The sequence below is a fragment of the Plecotus auritus genome (assembly GCF_963455305.1).
Source record: "Plecotus auritus genome assembly, chromosome: 6".
NCBI classification, from domain to species: domain Eukaryota; kingdom Metazoa; phylum Chordata; class Mammalia; order Chiroptera; family Vespertilionidae; genus Plecotus; species Plecotus auritus.
In genome coordinates, this window is record NC_137773.1 from 90,468,750 (window position 1) to 90,486,834 (window position 18,085).

An 18,085-nucleotide genomic window follows, 5' to 3' on the forward strand; every position below is an offset into this window, starting at 1 on the left:
GCAGTATATAAGAAAAGTTTTAACGGAATTATTTTGGTGTCTGGAACAGATTCAATTTACATGACTTCTAAAGTGGTGGTTGGGGGGGGGGGGGAATGATTCGGTTTTTCCACAAATCAATTCTTGAACAGCCTTCCTGAACAAATTTTGTTTGAGAACCTTGGTTCTACTGTATCCTATACTATATAATAAAGAGGGAATATGCAAATTGACCATCACTCCATCACAAAGATGGCTGCACCCACAGCTGAGAACAAGTTACCATAAGGAGCCTTAACGAACAATAAGCAGGGACCTGAGGCTACGCCCTCCACCGCCCCCATGGGGCTTGACAGAGGACCTCAGGCTGCATCCCCCCACATGGCAGGGCTTGACAGGGGACCTCAGGCCATCCCCCCAACCCAGCAGGGCTTGACAGGGGACCTCAGGCTGTGCCCCCCACCCCAGCACCAGGCCGGGGGACCTCCGACCACACCCCCTACCCAGCGGGGCTTGATGGGGGAATTTCAGACCATGTCCCCCCACCCCAGCACCGGGCCAGGGGACCTCAGGCTGTGCCTCCCCTGCCTGGCTGGGCTTGACAGGGGACTTCATGCCGTGCCCCCCACCCAGCGGGGCTTGATGGCGGATCTCATGGTGCACCCCCAGTGCTGGGTCGGGGGAACTCAGGCCACGCCCCCGGCCCAGCAGGGCTTCACAGGGGACCTGAGGCTGTGCCCTCCTGCCAGTGGGGCTTGATGGGGGACCTGAGGCTGTGCCCCCCTCCCAGTGCTGGGCCAGTGGACCTGAGGATGCAACTCCCCCCCACCCCGGTAGGACTTGATGGGGGACCTCAGGCCATGCCCCCCACCTATCGGGGTTTGACGGGGGACCTCAAAGCATGCCCCTTGCCCCAGTCTGGGTTGGGGGACCTCAGGCCACACCCCCGACCCTGGCGCCGGGCCAGGGGACCTGAGGCTACACCCCCTGCCTGCCGGGGCTTGACAAGGGTGGGACTAGCTGGGTCTGGATCCAACCCAATGAGGAGGTCGGCTGGGTCTGGGTCTCACATGATTTTGAGGTGCATGTGGGTGGGCGGGGACTTGATTCTGGATCCTGTGGTGTGCCCCAGACTGACAGGAGGAAGGTTTTCATATACATTTTACTAATTTTCTTTCATCTCTGGCACTTCTATTATAGAAAAAGGGCAAATAGCAATATTAAATTATTTCCTCTAATTAATCCCCTTTTAATGTGCATGAATTTCATGCACCGGGCCACTAGTCCTAATATATAAAAAGCCAGGGGCCATGATGACCTAAAAGACTGAACCTGAGGATGTGTGGGGCAACCAGGCTGGCAGTGGGGGCAGTGATGGACAACCAAATGACTGGGCCCTGGACCCTGGCTGGGGCATGGCAGCAGAAGGGAGTTCTGGGCCCCGGCCAGTAACTCTGGGTCTCCCACAATTGGGGGCGTGGCTGGCCTTCAAACCCGGAGCCAAGAGCTCCCTGTACATATAACATATACATACATATAAATATACATGCAGTCTTCTGAGCTTCCCCTGCCCTCCACTTAATATTTGGCTATGGCCTTCTCATGTCAACAAATTGGATGTACAGACATAATTTTTAATGGCTACAGTGTTATCCCTGACTGTTTGACATTACTATGGTTTACTTCACTAACCCTTTATTGTGGGCAGGCTGTTTCCGGTTTCCCCTGGCATCAACAACTACTGTAAACATAACTGCTTATTTGACTGTTTACTTAGGACACATTCACAGACATGGAACTCCTGGCCCAAAGCTAATTCACTTGAATTTTGACCCACATTTCCAAATTGACTTTCTAGAAAGTGCTTCTCTTTGTTTGTTCCATTGGTTTTCAATCAAATTACACTCCCACAAACGGGGTAAGAGAAAACAGTTCATTGTGCCTTCAGCAAATCACATACTTACGCTGAACTTGAGCGACCCCTTCCCGGCATAGCTGTATGCGTGCTTTTCAGGGCACTTTTGAAGGAAGCAATGGGATCCGGTGCCCCTATGGCTCTCCCGCGTGGACAGAGCTGGAAAAGCAAAGTTTCCCAGGAGGTGGAAGCACAGTGGGGACCCTCCCAGCCCAGGGAGGGGCACGCACGGATACCCCCTGCATTCTGGGGCTGGGGCGGGACACACAGGGCAGGACATGAAGTGCTAAAGGTCCAGCAGACACCCGGCCTTCACACCGCTGGAAGAGGGGTGTCAGACACATGAAGGAAAGGCTTAGCATCTCTGTCATCACTTTGGTTTTCAGAATTCCCTGCTCCCCATCTGTCTGCTCCCTCCCTCTGAGGGGTGCTGTCATCGTCACATGGGTGCAACTGGAATATTGTATCTCGAGAGGATTGCCCCAATGTACGTATCCTTTTATCCAATGATGAAAAAATCCCAAAGAACAAGAATGGAGACAGACTACTGTCCTTTAGGCTTAAAAAAAAAAACCCGGAAGTGTCCAGCGAAGAGCTGAAACTTGGATCTTTCCATGCGCTTCAGAGAGATTGGATGAAGAAATGGCCTGGTTTGGCCCTGACTTTACCCACTTATGTTACTCTTGAAGGTGTCTTTGCCACAATGTGAATAAACTGCCACCTTTTGGAATAGGGGCTCATACGAAAGTCTGCATTCCCAACTTTTCTTGAAACAGATCTGTGTTCTGCAGCTGTGGCCACCATCCTGAGATCAGGTCCTGTTGACCAGGTCCTGTCACTGGGAATCAGGGGTTACTGGAGTAACCTCCCCGCCCCATGCCTTTTTACATTCAGGGATTGAGCTGAACTCACTTTGTGGGAGGCCTGGCAAGGGTGATAGGTGTCACAGATGGAGAATGGGGAGGTGGCCGGCCAGCCCACCCCACAATTGGGTGAGATAGCATCCTTTGTGTCCACCTCTCACCCCATGGGCACAGCCACTCCTCTCAGCTCCAGGCAGCCCTCTGCATTCCACGACAGCCCACTCTGCCCTCACATGCTGCTTGCCCTAAATGACAAGGAAGAGTTCAGTTGGCCCACAGACAACTACACAGAAAGATAGGGCTCATGGCTGGCAAGCAAAGTGGCGGTGGTAGGAGCCTCTCCTGCCTCCATGGCAGCATTAAGGAGCAGCCAGCCAAGTGGTAAGGAGCAGCGAGCAGGTGCGTGGTAAGGAGCAAGGGGTCCTGGACTGCGAGACGAATTTCCAACTATTGGCTTAGGCCCATTCCCCGTGGGCATGCAGACATCCCCTGAGGGGTCCTGAACTGCAAGAGGGTGCAGGCTGGGCTGAGGGATCCCCCTCCAGTGCACGAATTTTGTGCACTGGGCCTCTACTATAATACAAGGTAATATGCAAATTGCCCCTAACTGAGGAAAAAGGAACGACTGGTTGCTATGATGTGCACTCACCATTAGGAGGCAGATGCTCAATGCAGGAGCTGCCCCTGGTGTTCAGTGCACTCCCATGGGGAGAGCTCTGCTCAGCCACAAGCCAGGCTGGAGCCTCCCACCTCGGCAGCCCTAAGGATACCTGACTGACATCTTAAGCTCACTTCCTGGGCTCCCAGGCTGCCAGAGGGATGTCTGACTGCCAGCTTAGGCCCGGTCCCCCAGGGAGCTGGCCTAAGCCGGCAGGTGGACATCCACTGAGGGGTCCTGGACTGCGAGAGGATGCAGGCTGGGCTGAGGGTCCCCCCTGAGTGCACAAATTTTCACACACCAGGCCTCTAGTGAAAAATAAAATCAATAAACTTACCCTCTGTGAGAATTTTTAAAAAAAGAATGACCACAAACCATAAATGACTGGGATGTAACAGTAACAGCACACTTAAAAGGATTTCTTTCATTTCCTTTGTGATAGACAATTTGATTGCCATTTAGGAAAACAAGACATTTTCCTGCACTGCATTCTGTGAGGAAATGAACTTAATTCTACCTTGGGTAATGATTACCATTTTTATGTAGAGCACAGAATATATGGTTTGCTGAACCTAAATTGTAAGAAGCACAAATCATACTAGTGAGAAAAGGGGAGTTTTTGTTATTTTTATTCTTTGGAAACCTGTGCTCTTTCATCAGATATACAGACATGAATGCCTTTGCTTTTGTCTTGATTCATTGTGATCATGGCATGGCTTTGTGTGATGGTGGACGTGTGTGACCTTTTCTTTTCAACCATGTTTACCTAGGGCTGGCAGGGAGTGCAAGGCTAGTAACCAGGTGTCTGAAACAGCTTTTGCCTTTCTTATTACCTAAATACTGAAATATTTCCTGTATTGTATTAGACGCATTTCCAAAAAGTACCTCAGTGAAATGTATATAAAATCACGTACTCCTTAACAAGATATATGACACTTGTTATCTCCTTTATGTGTTACCCGAGGTTTATCAGTTTAGGAGTATTGTCAAAGAACACAAACCTACAAAGAAAAAAAGTTAGCATCTCTCTTGTAAAGCCATTCCTGCTGAGAGAGTATGATCATTTTTGTTTTTGTTTTTTTCTTTTAAAAAAATATTTATTGCCCTAACCAGTTTGGCTCATGGATAGAGCACCGCCTGAAGACTGAAGGGTCCCAGGTTCAATTCTGGTCAATGGTACATACCCGGGTTGCGTGCTCAATCCCCAGTAGGGAGTGTGTGGGAGGCAGCCGATCCATGATTCTCTCTTATCACAGATGTTTCTATCTCTTTCTCTCTCCCTTCCTCTCTGAAATCAATAAAAATATTTTTAAAAAGTATTTATTTAGAGAGAGCCCTGGCTGGTTTGCATCATTTACTTTTGTAAATGATCCATGTGCACTTAAGAAGAATGTATATTCTGCTGCATTGGGCTGAAATGTTCCTTAAATGTCTACCAAATCCATCCGATCCAGTGTGTTCTTTAGAGTCTCTGTTCCCTTGTTAAGATTTTGTATGGAGATCTGTACAGGGAGGTCAGAGGGGTATTAAAGTCCCCTATTATGGCTGTGTTTTTGTCAATCTCTCCGTTAAAGTCCTCTACACGGTTCTTTTATATATTTAGGTGCAGCTATATTGGGTGCATAAATGTTTACCAGGGTTATATCCTCTTGTTGGATCAATCCCTTTAGGATTATATAGTGACCTTTGTTGTCCCTTGTGATGGCCTTCATTTTAAAGTCTATTTTGTCAGCTATGAGTATTGCTACCCAAGCTTTTTTTTTCCTTTCCATTTGCATGGAAACTTTTTTCCAGCCCTTCACTCTCATCCTGTGTGTGTCTTGTTTTGAGGTGGATCTCTTGTAGACAGCATATAGTTGGGTCAATGTTTCTGTATCCATTCAGCTACCCTACACCTTTTGATTGGAGCATTTAATCCATTTACATTTAGAGTTATTATTGAGAGGCACTTATTTATAGCCATTTAATTCTGTTTGCCTAGGTTTTTCTTCTCAGCAATCCCTTACAGCAATCCCTTTAGCATTTCTTATAATGCTGGCTTGGTGTTGATGCACACCTTTAGCTTTAGCCTCCACCCCCCCCCCTTTTTTTTGTTTGTTTGTTTTGTTTTGTTTTGGTCTAGGAAGCTCTTTATTTGACCATCTATTTTGAATGATAGCCTTGTTGGATATAGTAATCTTGGTCTCAGATCCTGGCTTTCCATTACCTTGAGTACTTCATGCCATTCCCTTCTGGCCTGTAGAGTTTCTGATGAGAAATCAGGTGTCAGCCTTATGGGAACTCCTTTATAGGTAACAGTTTGCTTTTCTCTTGCTGCCTTTAAGATTCTTTCTTTGTCTTTAATTTTTGGCATTTTAATTATGATGTGTCTGTTTGGGTTCTTCTTGTTTTGGGTTCTCTGTGCCTCCTGAACTTATGTGACTTTTTCCTTTACCAAATTAGGGAAGTTTTCTACCATTATTTCTTCAAACACCTTCTCTATACCTGTAAGAAGTCCCCTGTTGTTTTCCTCTAGGATCGCTAAATTTATTTTTTAAATCATAAAATTTTTCTTTCCAAAGAGCATTACATTCTGCATAGGGCTCTGGAATAGATGCCAGGGACATATTGACGACAGCTACTTTTACTCCCTGTACCCCCACCCCCAAATGATATAGTGACCACAAAGAAAAGTGTTCACAACAACTACAGGGTTGGGGTTGGGGGTTTCCTTTTTAACCACAAACAATGGACAAAAATTAAAATTCACTCATTCTGCTGCTGTTTTAATATTTCAGCGTTAGTTTTCGCATGCCCCTCACCCTGTTTGTAAGGAAATAAAACATGACATCTGATGAACAGCAAAGATTTCACTAGACCTCAAATGCAGAACACCTATGAAGCAGAGGATTGTTGGCATTTTTAAAAGAAGCAGATTTTTAAAAAAGCCAGACTCCTTCAGTTTTTCACTAGTCTTAGAAAAATTTTCCAGAACACTGCTTTGCATGTTTTTTTTTTTTTCAGCAAACACTGTGCATTCTGTATCTTGTGTTTCTGTAATGGGAATAATCTAACCTTCAAACCCTTCTAAAGGCTCATTAATTTTGAAGAATTTTATTGATTTATAGAGATAAACATTGATTTGTTGTTCCACTTATTTATGCATTCATTGGTTGATTCTTGTGTGTGCCCTGACCAGGGTTTGAACCCACAACCTTGGTGTATGGGGATGGTGCTCTAACCAACTACACTACCTGCCAGGGCCAAGGTTCATCGATTTTGGTCAAAGCTTCTGACTCATGATGAATTTGTTTAACCCTCTGACCACCTTTCCCAAGGATCCACCCAAATCTTTGGGAATAGTGGTTGTGTAGTAATAATAGGCCCACCAAGATCACCAAAGGAGCCATGACCCCCTGCATAGGACTAATTATATCCAGAGCCACCCTGTGGTTCCTGCCATCTGCCATTCTGAAGGGCTCCATGTATCTACTGCAGAGTCCCAAGTTTCATTGGCACCGAAACCAACCATGCCATCACAGTGTCCAGGTCTCCCTCTTCTGTCAGAGGCCATTAGATCTCCTCCTCTAGGCGGTGACTGAGGAAGAGGAAGTTTCCATGCTCTGCTACCAGGCCCACCACCTTGGCCAGGAGGAGGGGGAGGAAGTTGTCACGAGGGCTCATATCATAATCTCTTCTCGATGGAGGCATTGGATGCCCACCTGAACCGGGAGGCATTCTGTCAAAACCACCTCTTTTACTTCTCCAAAGTTGACATATAGATGGCCAAGAGACAGGAAAAAAATGCTCAAAGTCACTGATCATCAGAGATGCAAATTAAAGTGACAATGAGGTCATTTGGCTACACCTGTCATAATGGGTATCATCAACAAATCCACGAATGATAAGTGTTGGCAAGGATGTGGAGAAAAGGGAACCCTAGTACATTGCTGGTGGGAATGCAGACTGGTGCAACCATTATGGAAAACAGTATGGAATTTCCTCAAAAAATTAAATATGGACCTGCCATTCGACCCAGTAATCCCACTTCTAGGAATATATCCTAAGAAACCCATAACATGAATCAGAAAAAATGTATGCACCCCTATGTTCATAGCAGCACAATTTACAATAGCTAAGATCTGGAAACAGTCCAAGTGCCCATCAGTAGAGGAGTGGATAAGAAAGCTGTGGTACATTTATACCATAGAATAATATGCAGCAGTAAAAAAGGAGAATATCTTATCTTTGAGACAGCACGGAGGGGCCTGGAGAGTATCTTGCTAAGTGAAATAAGTCAGTCAGTGATAGACAAGTATCACATGATCTCACTCATATGTGGAATCTAAGTTAACAAACTGATGGAGTGGATCCAGAGACTTGGAATATCAGAGATAAGGTGGGGGAGGGTGGATGGGTGAGAGGTAATCAACCAAGGACCTTGTATGCATATGTGCATGATCCATGGACACAGACAATGGGGTGGTGAGGGCCTGGGGTGGGGGGCAGGCTGCAGGGGGCCAGTGGGGGAGAAAAGGGGACATATGTGATACTTTCAACAATAAAGAATTATTTTAAAAATCCTATATAATAAAAGGGTAATATGCAAATTGACCCCAAAGACAGAACAACCAGGAACAGCCAGTTGCTATGATGCTCACTGACCACCAGGGGACAGACGCTCAACTCAGGAGCTGCCCCCTGTGGTCAGTGTGCTCCCACAGGTGAGCTCCGCTCAGCCACAAGCTGGGCTGACTGCTGTGAGCGCAGCGGCAGTGGGAGCCTCTCCCGCCTCCATGGCAGTGCTAAAGATTTCCAACTGCAGCTTAGGCCCGCAGTTGGACATCCCCCAAGGAATCCTGACTGCCAGCTTAGGCCCCCATCCCCTGGGGAGCAGGCCTAAGCCGACAGGCGGACATACCCCAAGGGATCCCAGACTGCAAAAGGGTTCAGGCCGGGCTGAGGAACCCCCTGAGTGCACGAATTTTCATGCACTGGTTCATTAGTCCTATCTAATAAAAGAGTAATATGCAAAATAACCATCACTCCACTACACCCACAAGCCACGCTGACCAGCCAATCAGGAGCGAGTATGCAAATTAACCCAACCAATATGGTGGCCACAGAGTGAGCACGAGGCTTGGGTTTCCCTGGTAATGGAGGAGGCCAAGCTTTCAGCACACCCTGGCCATCCTAGGCCTCCACTCAAGGCTACAAAGTTTCAATTATAGAAGATAAATAAATCCCAACAAAAATGGCTGCAGCCTCGGAGCAAGCAGGAGGCTTGGCTCTGCTCAAGGCTACAAAGTTTCAATTATAGAAGATAAATAAATCCCAGATACCAGGGCCTCCACTTGGGTCGCCGGGGGGCATGGCTGGCCTGTAAACCACCACAGGCCCCTCACCCAGGCCACCCCGTGCCCCAAGGGAACCCCCACCCTGCTCTGGGACATTCTTAAGGGCAAACCAGCTGGCCTCACCTATCTAATAAAAGAGTAATATGCAAATTGACCATCGCTCCAACACACAAGATGGCTGCCCCCATGTGGTCAAAGATGGCTGCCCCCATGTGGACACAAGATGGCCACCACAAGATGGCCAGCAGGGGAGGGCAGTTGGGAGGGACCAGGCCTGCAAGGGAGGGCAGTTGGGGGCAATCAAGCCTGCAGGGGAGGGCAGTTAGGGGTGACCAGGCCAGCAGAGGAGGGAAGTTGGGACCGACCAGGCCTGCAGGGAAGGGCAGTTGGGGGGACCCAGGCCTTGCAGAGGAGAGCAGTTGGAGGGACCAGGCCTTCAGGGGAGGGCAGTTAGGGGTGACCAGGCCTGCAGGGGAGGGCAGTTAGTGGTGACCAGGCCTGCAGGGGAGGGCAGTTAGGGACAAACGAGCTGGCAGGGGAGCAGTTAGGCATCAATCAGGCTGTCAGGGGAGTGGTTAGGGGGTGATCAGGCTGGCAGGCAGAAGCAGTTAGGGGCAATCAGGAAGGCAGGCAGGTGAGCAGTTGGGAGCCAGCAGTCCTGGATTGTGAGAGGGGTCCCAGATTGGAGAGGGTGCAGGCTGGGCTGAGGGACACACACCCCTCTGTGCACGAATTTTGTGCACCAGGCCTCTAGAAAATAAATAAAAGAAGATGGAGTTAAAACAACAACAACAAAAACCCCTCTTTCTGCATGGAAATCCCACAGGATGTCCAGAGCGATCATCAAACATCCTTGTAAAGCCACCATAATCATAGGTTTCATTATAAAAATTGGCATCATAAGGCTGTGCATTGGTGCATGTCTTTTGATGGGAGATTCTGATACAAGATCAAGGATTATCAGTTTTTCCTTCAATGACTGTTAATGGAATTATTTCAGCATTCCTGAAAAAGCTTTATTGTTGTCTGAGTGTTCTCCTAAAGTTCTTTGATTTTAGCCCCTTTGACCCTAATAATTCCTCTTGTCAGACTCTGATGAATCAACAGTCTCAAGTCACAGTCAGAGTTGCTTCCTTGATAGTGCTGGTAGTTTAAGAATTCCACAGCATCAGATTCCAGTGGGAGCTATCTGTTTGCAGTGGGTCATAGCAACTGCAGGCCCTCTTCCAAGGCCAGGATGATTTTCTTTAGAATTTCTCCAGTTGTTTTAGTATCAGCACTGATCCTTAGTTTGTGTTTGGGGTCACTGCTTTCTGGGACTGAAACACTGGCATTGTAGTCTGTTTAGAGAGCTGTGGTATTCTTGCCTCCTTTTCCAATCACTTTCCCATTATTGTTATACTCATAATACATTAAGTTTTGTGGTCATTTGTTTTTTTTTTTTTTAATATATTTTATTGATATTTTACAGAGAGGAAAGGAGAGGGATAGAGAGTTAGAAACATCGATGAGAGAGAAACATCGATCAGCTGCCTCCTGCACACCTCCTACTGGGGATGTGCCCGCAACCAAAGTACGTGCCCTTGACCGGAATCGAACCTGGGACCTTTCAGTCCGCAGGCTGACGCTCTATCCACTGAGCCAAACCGGTTTTGGCTGTGGTCATATGTTTTTATTATTTTTTTTACTAGAGGCCTGGTACACGAATTCGTGCAGGAGTGGGTTCCCAGGGCCTGGCCGGCTATCTGGACCTGGGGGGGCGGGCAGCGGGAGGACCGCAGGAGGTTGCCGGCCTGGACTGTAGGAGATTGGCCGGCCACAGGAGGTTGGCTGTGGGAGCGCACTGACCACCAGGAGGCAGCTTCTGCATTGAGCGTCTGCCCCTTGGTGGTCAGTGCACATCTTAGCGACTGGCCGACCGGTCATTCTGGTCGTTCGGTCGTAATGGTGACTTAAGCTTTTATATATAGCTTTTAGAGAGAGGGAGAGAAAACATTTGTTGTTCCACTTATTTATGCACTCATTGGTCGAATCTTGTATGTGCTCTAAGAATCACACCCACAAACCTGGTATATCAGGACAATGCTCTAACCAACTGAGCTACCCGGCCAGGGCTGTGGTCATTCTTATTAGAATTCATTATACCTCTCTATTGGGACTACAGGAGCCATCCTGCAGGTCACCAGCAGCAGGACACTGAAAAAAACCATGATTGGGGTTTCTGGTATTAAAAATAAATAAATGAGTTTCATGACCCCAAAAAAGTAACTATAAAAAAATAAAAATATATAAATTGGCTGCAGGAAAAAGATCTAAACTTGTATGTACATAATATTGATTCATAATGTATGATGAAATATAGAAAACAATGTTTATCTGAAAATCCACAATTCTCAGTATGTGAAAAAAATTAGTATTAGATGGCTTAGTAAAAGTTAATAAAATATTTTTATAAAATGGTAGAAGCGATCCTTTGATAGACAAATGTACATACATTTAATCATACAATCAGACATCACTGCAAACATGCTGAGGGATTACATCCAGCTACAAGTTGCAGGGAACTCTCAGTTTTTCTGACATGAGGAAGGTGCTAATTCTCACATGAAAGGACCACATCAAGGAGGCCAGTATATAATGCAGGTAAGAAGAAAACAACCATATCATTCATTTAGAATGCAGCAATGCAGATGTCATAGAGAATCAGGAATACATACTAACACACTAATCTGTTTCTTACACATATTAGACCTTTTAGAGTTACAATCTAGAGAAGAGGGGAATCAGAGAATATTCCCATGCAGAAAAGTGTGAATCAGTTTCCTGGTGGATACATGAGGGCTTACAGAAAAATGCAAACCAATGGGTCTTTAAAAATATATATATATATATATATATATATATATATATATATATATATATATATGGAACCATAAAGGGGGTGAGTGCTGGGAAACCTAGTTCCTAACGTGACCCATAAAGTGGGAGAGCTCCAACTCTAGTTTTATTCTATGACAGGTCTCTCTTCTTAAGTCAAAGTCTACTCACCAAATACAGTTGAAAGAAAAGACTAAATAGGAAGGCCCAAATATAAAAATTTACATAAAACTATATTTTTAGCACCATTTTTATAAACTTGCCATACATGAAAATTTATTCCAGATGTTTAATAGTAATGGAAAATTGGAAAAGTATCTTATACCTCTTACCCTAAAAAAGAGCTTTATTAGAGAGAAAAACAAAACATATACAATTAAGATATTCTGGAACTGTCACAAGACCTGCAGGAAAATTCTAACAAACACCAAACTGTATTTTTTAATGGCTCCATAACACAAAGAAAACATTATCAAAAAGTTAAACCTATTTGCATATTATAAATATACTTTAATTCACCCCTGGATCCAACAGGCTTCAAAATGAAAATGAAAAATTTAACTGTGTTACAAACATCACTGCCTATTAAACTTACGTATTATTGTTGAAGGATGACTCAGACTGATCTTACCTCAATCTTCCTTTCTGAAAGTAATTGGTAGAAATAGATATTTTTGATAATCTACTTTCAGAAATGGCCTTGATAAACTTTAGTAACAACACTCTCATATCCAAAGTTTTCAGGAACTTTATACATACTTTAATTTTCATTAAGCTTTCTCATGTGACTTACATTTATTTTAGTTTTTGGTGGGAGTTTCTCTCCTGTGTGATTTCTCTCATGTCTTCGAAGATGACTGCGAACTGAATGCTTTACCACATTATTGACATTCATAGGGTTTCTCTCCACTATGATTTCTTTCATGAATTTGGAAACAGAGATGAGAACTAAAAGCTTTACCACATTGCTTACATTCATAGGGTTTCTCACCGGTGTGAGTTTGCTCATGTGTTTTAAGAGTTTCATGGTATCTATAGGCTTTTCCACATTGTTTACAATGCTAGGGTTTCTGTCCAATGTGAGTTCTTTCATGTATTTGAGGTGAAGTTGAATATCTGAAGACTTTCCCACAGACCTTACATTTATATGGCCTGTCTTCATTGGTCAGATACCCATATGACTTGTGTCTATTATGACATCTGATGTGCCAGTTACGAGATGAGTGCTGCATGAAGACTTTCCCACACACACCTGGTTCCCAGGGTTGTACTCCAAAAGGAGTCTTCTTGTTCAGACTGAGATTTGGTATAAGGCTGAAATTTTCTCCACATTCACTACCCTCTCTCCTTCCACAGATTTTGTCCATCGTATGGCATCTATAAAAATCAAGATGCACATGAATGATTTATTAACCATTTTGCATTTATTAGTAAAATAGTCAAACTACACTTTTATGATTTATACCAAAAATAAGTTTTTGTGGTTTCTAAATTGTTTGAAATTGAACATATTGAATGTTCTGTAAATAACTTTAACCTTGTTTTTATCAGTATGGCAACATGTACATATAAGGTTTATTTCTACTATTTGCAAGTGAGCTATTTTGTAAACACTGAATGTCTATATTTTATATAAAAAGTAATTTGGTAAAAATGTTTTGAGAAGTAATACATTTAAAGAAGGGGTTGTTCTGTTGCTGCTTTTTAAATTTTTGTAGCATCCCAAGAGTCCCATGTAAGCCTGTGCTTTCCATTGTGAGAGTGACTCACCTGAGTTTTCTCCCTTGGTTTTTACACTGATCTTCAATGTCAGGATTTCCCCATTTTTTCCCCTAAAATGCAGACCAACAAAAATGAATCCAAAGTTGTAAAAAGTATAAAAAAAATCATCAGATTATAGGTTCATGAGTGGTTGTCACAATGCCCAGTTTATTTAACAATGGCCTCCCTTCCAAATTATTCATATTAGAACAATGTTGACAAGCTAGCAACACCTGTCCTCTAATCGACAAGTTGAAGGTTGGTTATCATCCTTACCTACTTAGGTCTGGTTCCTAAATGTTTGCCTCATCACATCTCTGTAGAGTTCCTTCTGTGAAGGATTCAGTAAAGCCCATTCCTCCAGGGTGAAAGTCACCGCCACATCTTCAAAGGCCACTGAGTCCTAAAGCGTCCAACATGTGTGTATAGCAGGATGTGTGAGACAGACAGCCCTGGACATCTATACTCCATGTTTAGGAAGGTTACGTATGACTCTGTCATTTCCAAACATTTATTCTATAAAAGATCATCAGAAACATACTCTCTTCCTACTTTCTCATAAGTTAAATGCATCATAAGCACATGGAAATCATTCACACACTTTTACAGTGATCACGTTATATCTTATTTTTCTTTAATGGCAGGGTACAGGGTGTGTTGGGAAAGAATAAAAATGCTATACAAATAAAAAAAATATTAGTTTAGCCCTGGCTGGTGTGGCTCAGGTGGTTGGAGCATCCTCCCATACACGAAATACAATGGGTTCAATTCCCAGTCACAGTACATACCCACCCAAGTTGTGGATTTGATCCCTGGTTGGGGCGTGTACAGGAGGCAGCTGATAAATGTTTCTCCCTAACATCGATGTTTCTCTGTCTCACTCTGTATGTATACTGATATTTCTCTCTCTCCCTCTCCCTTTCTCTATCATCAATAAAAATATATATAATATAAAATATATATGTTAGTTTAAAATCATCAATTGCTCATGAGAAAAAAAGTATCTTTCATTTCCTTCCTTTTACCTCCCATTTATAGCACTGCCTTGGACGGAGGGTCACATCTGCGTAAGGTTTCAGTGCATAAAAACATGGTGAAGAACTGGAAGCTTTTCCTTCTGTTTCTATCACCAAAAATGAAAAGTCCATGGGGCCATATCATCCAAAAGTCCTCCAGGCCATTAGAAGTACAGGCACACCTCATTTTATTTTACTTCTCTTTATTGCACTTCACAGAAATGGCATTTTTATCAACATCAAGCCCAGGCTTTCCACTAGCAAAGGGTATGATGGTAATCATTTTTAGGAATAAAGCATTATAATTTCTTTCTTTTTATTAAATTGTAGCTGAAATTTAATATCATATTTATCTCATATTAATATCAGGCGTATAACATAATGGCTATACATTCCTGTAACACTTTAGGTGATGCCCACTATAAGTCTAGTACGCACCTGACACCATACATAGTTATTATTTTATTTATATACTAGAGGCCCAGTGCACAAAATTTGTGCACGGGGGGAGGGGGTGTCCCTCAGCCCAGCCCCTGCACCCTCTCCAAACTGGGATCCCTCTCACAATCCAGGACTGCTGGCTCCCAACTGCTCGCCTGCCTGCCTGCCTAATTACCCCTAACCGCTTCTGCCTGCCAGCCTGATCACCCCCTAACCACTCCCCTGCCAGCCCGATCAATGCCTAACTGATCCCCTGCCGGCCCAATTGCCCCTAACTCCCTCCCTGCTGGCCTGGTCACCCCTAACTGCCCTCCCCTGCTGGCCATCTTGTGGCAACCGTCTTGTGTCCACATGGGGGCGGTCATCTTGTGTGTTGGTATGGTGGTCAATTTGCATATCACCTCTTTATTATATAGGACTAGGGGCCCAGTGAATGAAAATTCATGCACTGGTGGGAGGGGTCCCTCAGCCCAGCCTGTGCCCTCTCACAGTCCTGGAGTCCCTAGGGGATGTCCTACTGATAGCTCAGTTAAGTATATATTACATATCTATCTATAGCCTATCTAATAAAAAGAGTAATATGCACATTGACCATCACTCCAACACACAAGATGGCTGCTCCCATGTGGTCAAAGATGGCTGCCCCCATGTGGACACAAGATGGCCACCACAAGATGGCCAGCAAGGGAGGGCAGTTGGGAGGGACCAGGCCTGCAAGGGAGGGCAGTTGGGGGTGACCAGGCCTGCAGGGGAGGGCAGTTGGGGACAATCAAGCCTACAGGGGAGGGCAGTTAGGGGTGACCAAGCTGGCAGAGGAGGGAAGTTGGGGGCGACCAGGCCTGCAGGGGAGGGCAGTTAGGGGCAAACAGGCTGGCAGAGGAGCAGTTAGGCATCAATCAAGCTGGCAGGGGAGTGGTTAGGGGGTGATCCGGCTGGCAGGCAGAAGTGGTTAGGGGCAATCAGGAAGGCAGGCAGGCGAGCAGTTGGGAGCCAGCAGTCCTGGATTGTGAGAGGGATGTCTGACTTCTCGTTTAGGCCTGATCCCTAAACAGGCAGTCGGACATCCCTCAAGGGGTCCCAGATTGGATAGGGTGCAGGGTGGGCTGAGGGACACCCCTCCCCCCGTGCATGAATTTCATGCACTGGGCCTCTAGTATATCTATATAAAAGCCTAAGCGACCATCGCAACTGAATGGACGACTGAACAAGCTGTGTGGGGTGACCAGGCGGCAGGAGAGTTAGTGAGGTGTGACCAAACAACCAAGCAGCAGGCTCTGTGGGGCGACCAGGCTGGCTAGGGGGCAGTAAGTGGCGACCAGGCTGGCGGGGTGGGGGGCAGTTAGGAGGACCAGGCTGGCGGGTGGGGGCAGTTGTTGGTGACCAGGCTGGCAGGGGGGCAGTTAGGGGCAATTAGGTAGCAGGCAGGTGAGCAGTAAGAAGCCAGTGGTCCCGGATTGTGAGAGGGATGTCTGACTCCTGGAGATCGAGCCTAAACTGGCAGCTGGACATCCCCCGAGGGATCCCAGATTGGAGAGGGTGCAGGCTGGGCTGAGGGGATCCCCCCCATGCACAAATTTAGTGCACCGGGCCTCTAGTATATTAATATAAAAGCACGTACTTCTTAATAAGATCTGTAACTTGTTAACTCCTTTATGAGTCAACTGAGGTTTATAAATTTAGGAATATTGTCAAAGAACACAAACCTAGCAAGAAAATAAAGTTAGGAACTCTCTTCCAAGAAGGTGTTCTTGCTGACAGAATTTGACTTATTTGTGTCCCCCACCTTTTAAAAAAAGTTGATTTGAGAGAGAGAAAGAGAAACATCAATCTGTTGTTCCAGTTATTTATGCAATCATTGGTTGATTCTTGTGTGTGACCTGTGAATGAACCCACAAGCTTGGCATATTGAGACAACGCTCTAGTCAACTGAGTTGCCTGGCCAAGGTGAAAGTATGATCATGATGATAATGTCAACTTCCTGCATGTGCCAGGCCTTTTACATGGAAAACATGCCCAATTTACAAAACCTGTCCAAGTCATGATATACAGGCATGAAAGAAAAAATTTCTTGCATTGCTGCTGCTTATGTTTTTGTGGGAAAGGAGATAATGGTTAAATAAAAAACACTTCAGTGTCTTATAAAATTAAGTTTTTGCCAGGTGAGTGTGGCTCTGTAGTTGAGCATCAGCCCAAGAACCAGGAGGACATGGTTTGATTTGGGGGCTCAATCCCCAGTAGGGTGTGTGCAGGAGGCACCTGATGTATGTTCATTCTCATTGATGTTTCTGTCTTATTGTCCATCTCGAGAAACAAAAAAATATACTTCAAAAAGAAAAGGAAAAAAATTGAAAGTAAGTGCAAACACTGACAGGTGAGATAATTGGGAATGGGGTGGATTATATATCTTCATTATGGAGGGTAGGAGCCTCAGTAAATGGGGGTGTCATCATTGATCATCTTTCCTCCTATTTAATACTTAAAGACTGTGGATCTGCTAGAGTATGGATTTAAACAATGGATAAACAATCCCAAAGTTCTGTCCAGAGTTGGAGGACTGTGTTCCTTTGGGTTGATGGAGTGTTATCCGTCTTGATGGTGGTGTAACTGTATTCATGAAAACTCATAACTGCTCTTGAAACAGTATGTGCGAATATTAAAAACAATATGAAACAACAAAAATGGTAAGCTTGTTCTACATGTGTAACACTTCCTTCCACCACCTTGGCATCCTTCTGATGAAGAACTGAGAGGTCTGGAGAAGAACACAGGCCACAACAGGACGTTCTTGATACTGAATTTGACTTTAGGAAACACCCTCTGAGGCAACCTCTGCCCTCATTCACACAACTGCTGAGACAGGGATAGGGCTCCTGGCACCCACCTTTGAGGTGACGCCAGTGTTCTCAAGTCCTATTCAGGAAATGCTATGATCTGAAATGGGGAATCTAACTGGTCTGCACAAGAGAGGTCAGCCTGGGAATGTCCTAACCTAATCCTTGGGCATCAGCCTCATGTCTTCCCAGGGCAGGTCTTGAGGCCTTTTCCAGTCCTTACATTTCCCATCTCAAGCCGACTCTGCCTGCTCTCTGGGAAACATGTTTAAATGCAACACCTGGCCCTAACCCAGGGGTGGGCAAACTTTTTGACTCGAGGGCCACAATAGGTTCTTAAACTGGACCGGAGGGTCGGAACAAAAGCATGGATGGAGTGTTTGTGTGAACTAATATAAATTCAAAGTA

General features: G+C 45.1%; 1 pseudogene across 1 annotated transcript; it reads right to left on the reverse strand.

Moving 5' to 3' along the window:
- Positions 1–6,639: 6,639 nt before the first annotated feature.
- Positions 6,640–10,164, reverse strand: LOC308251739 (heterogeneous nuclear ribonucleoprotein K-like; annotated as a pseudogene). Its single transcript has 3 exons — positions 9,991–10,164; positions 9,551–9,936; positions 6,640–7,146 (listed from the first exon to the last, which is right to left on the reverse strand). The product of its transcript is annotated as a heterogeneous nuclear ribonucleoprotein K-like (transcript).
- Positions 10,165–18,085: the final 7,921 nt, after the last annotated feature.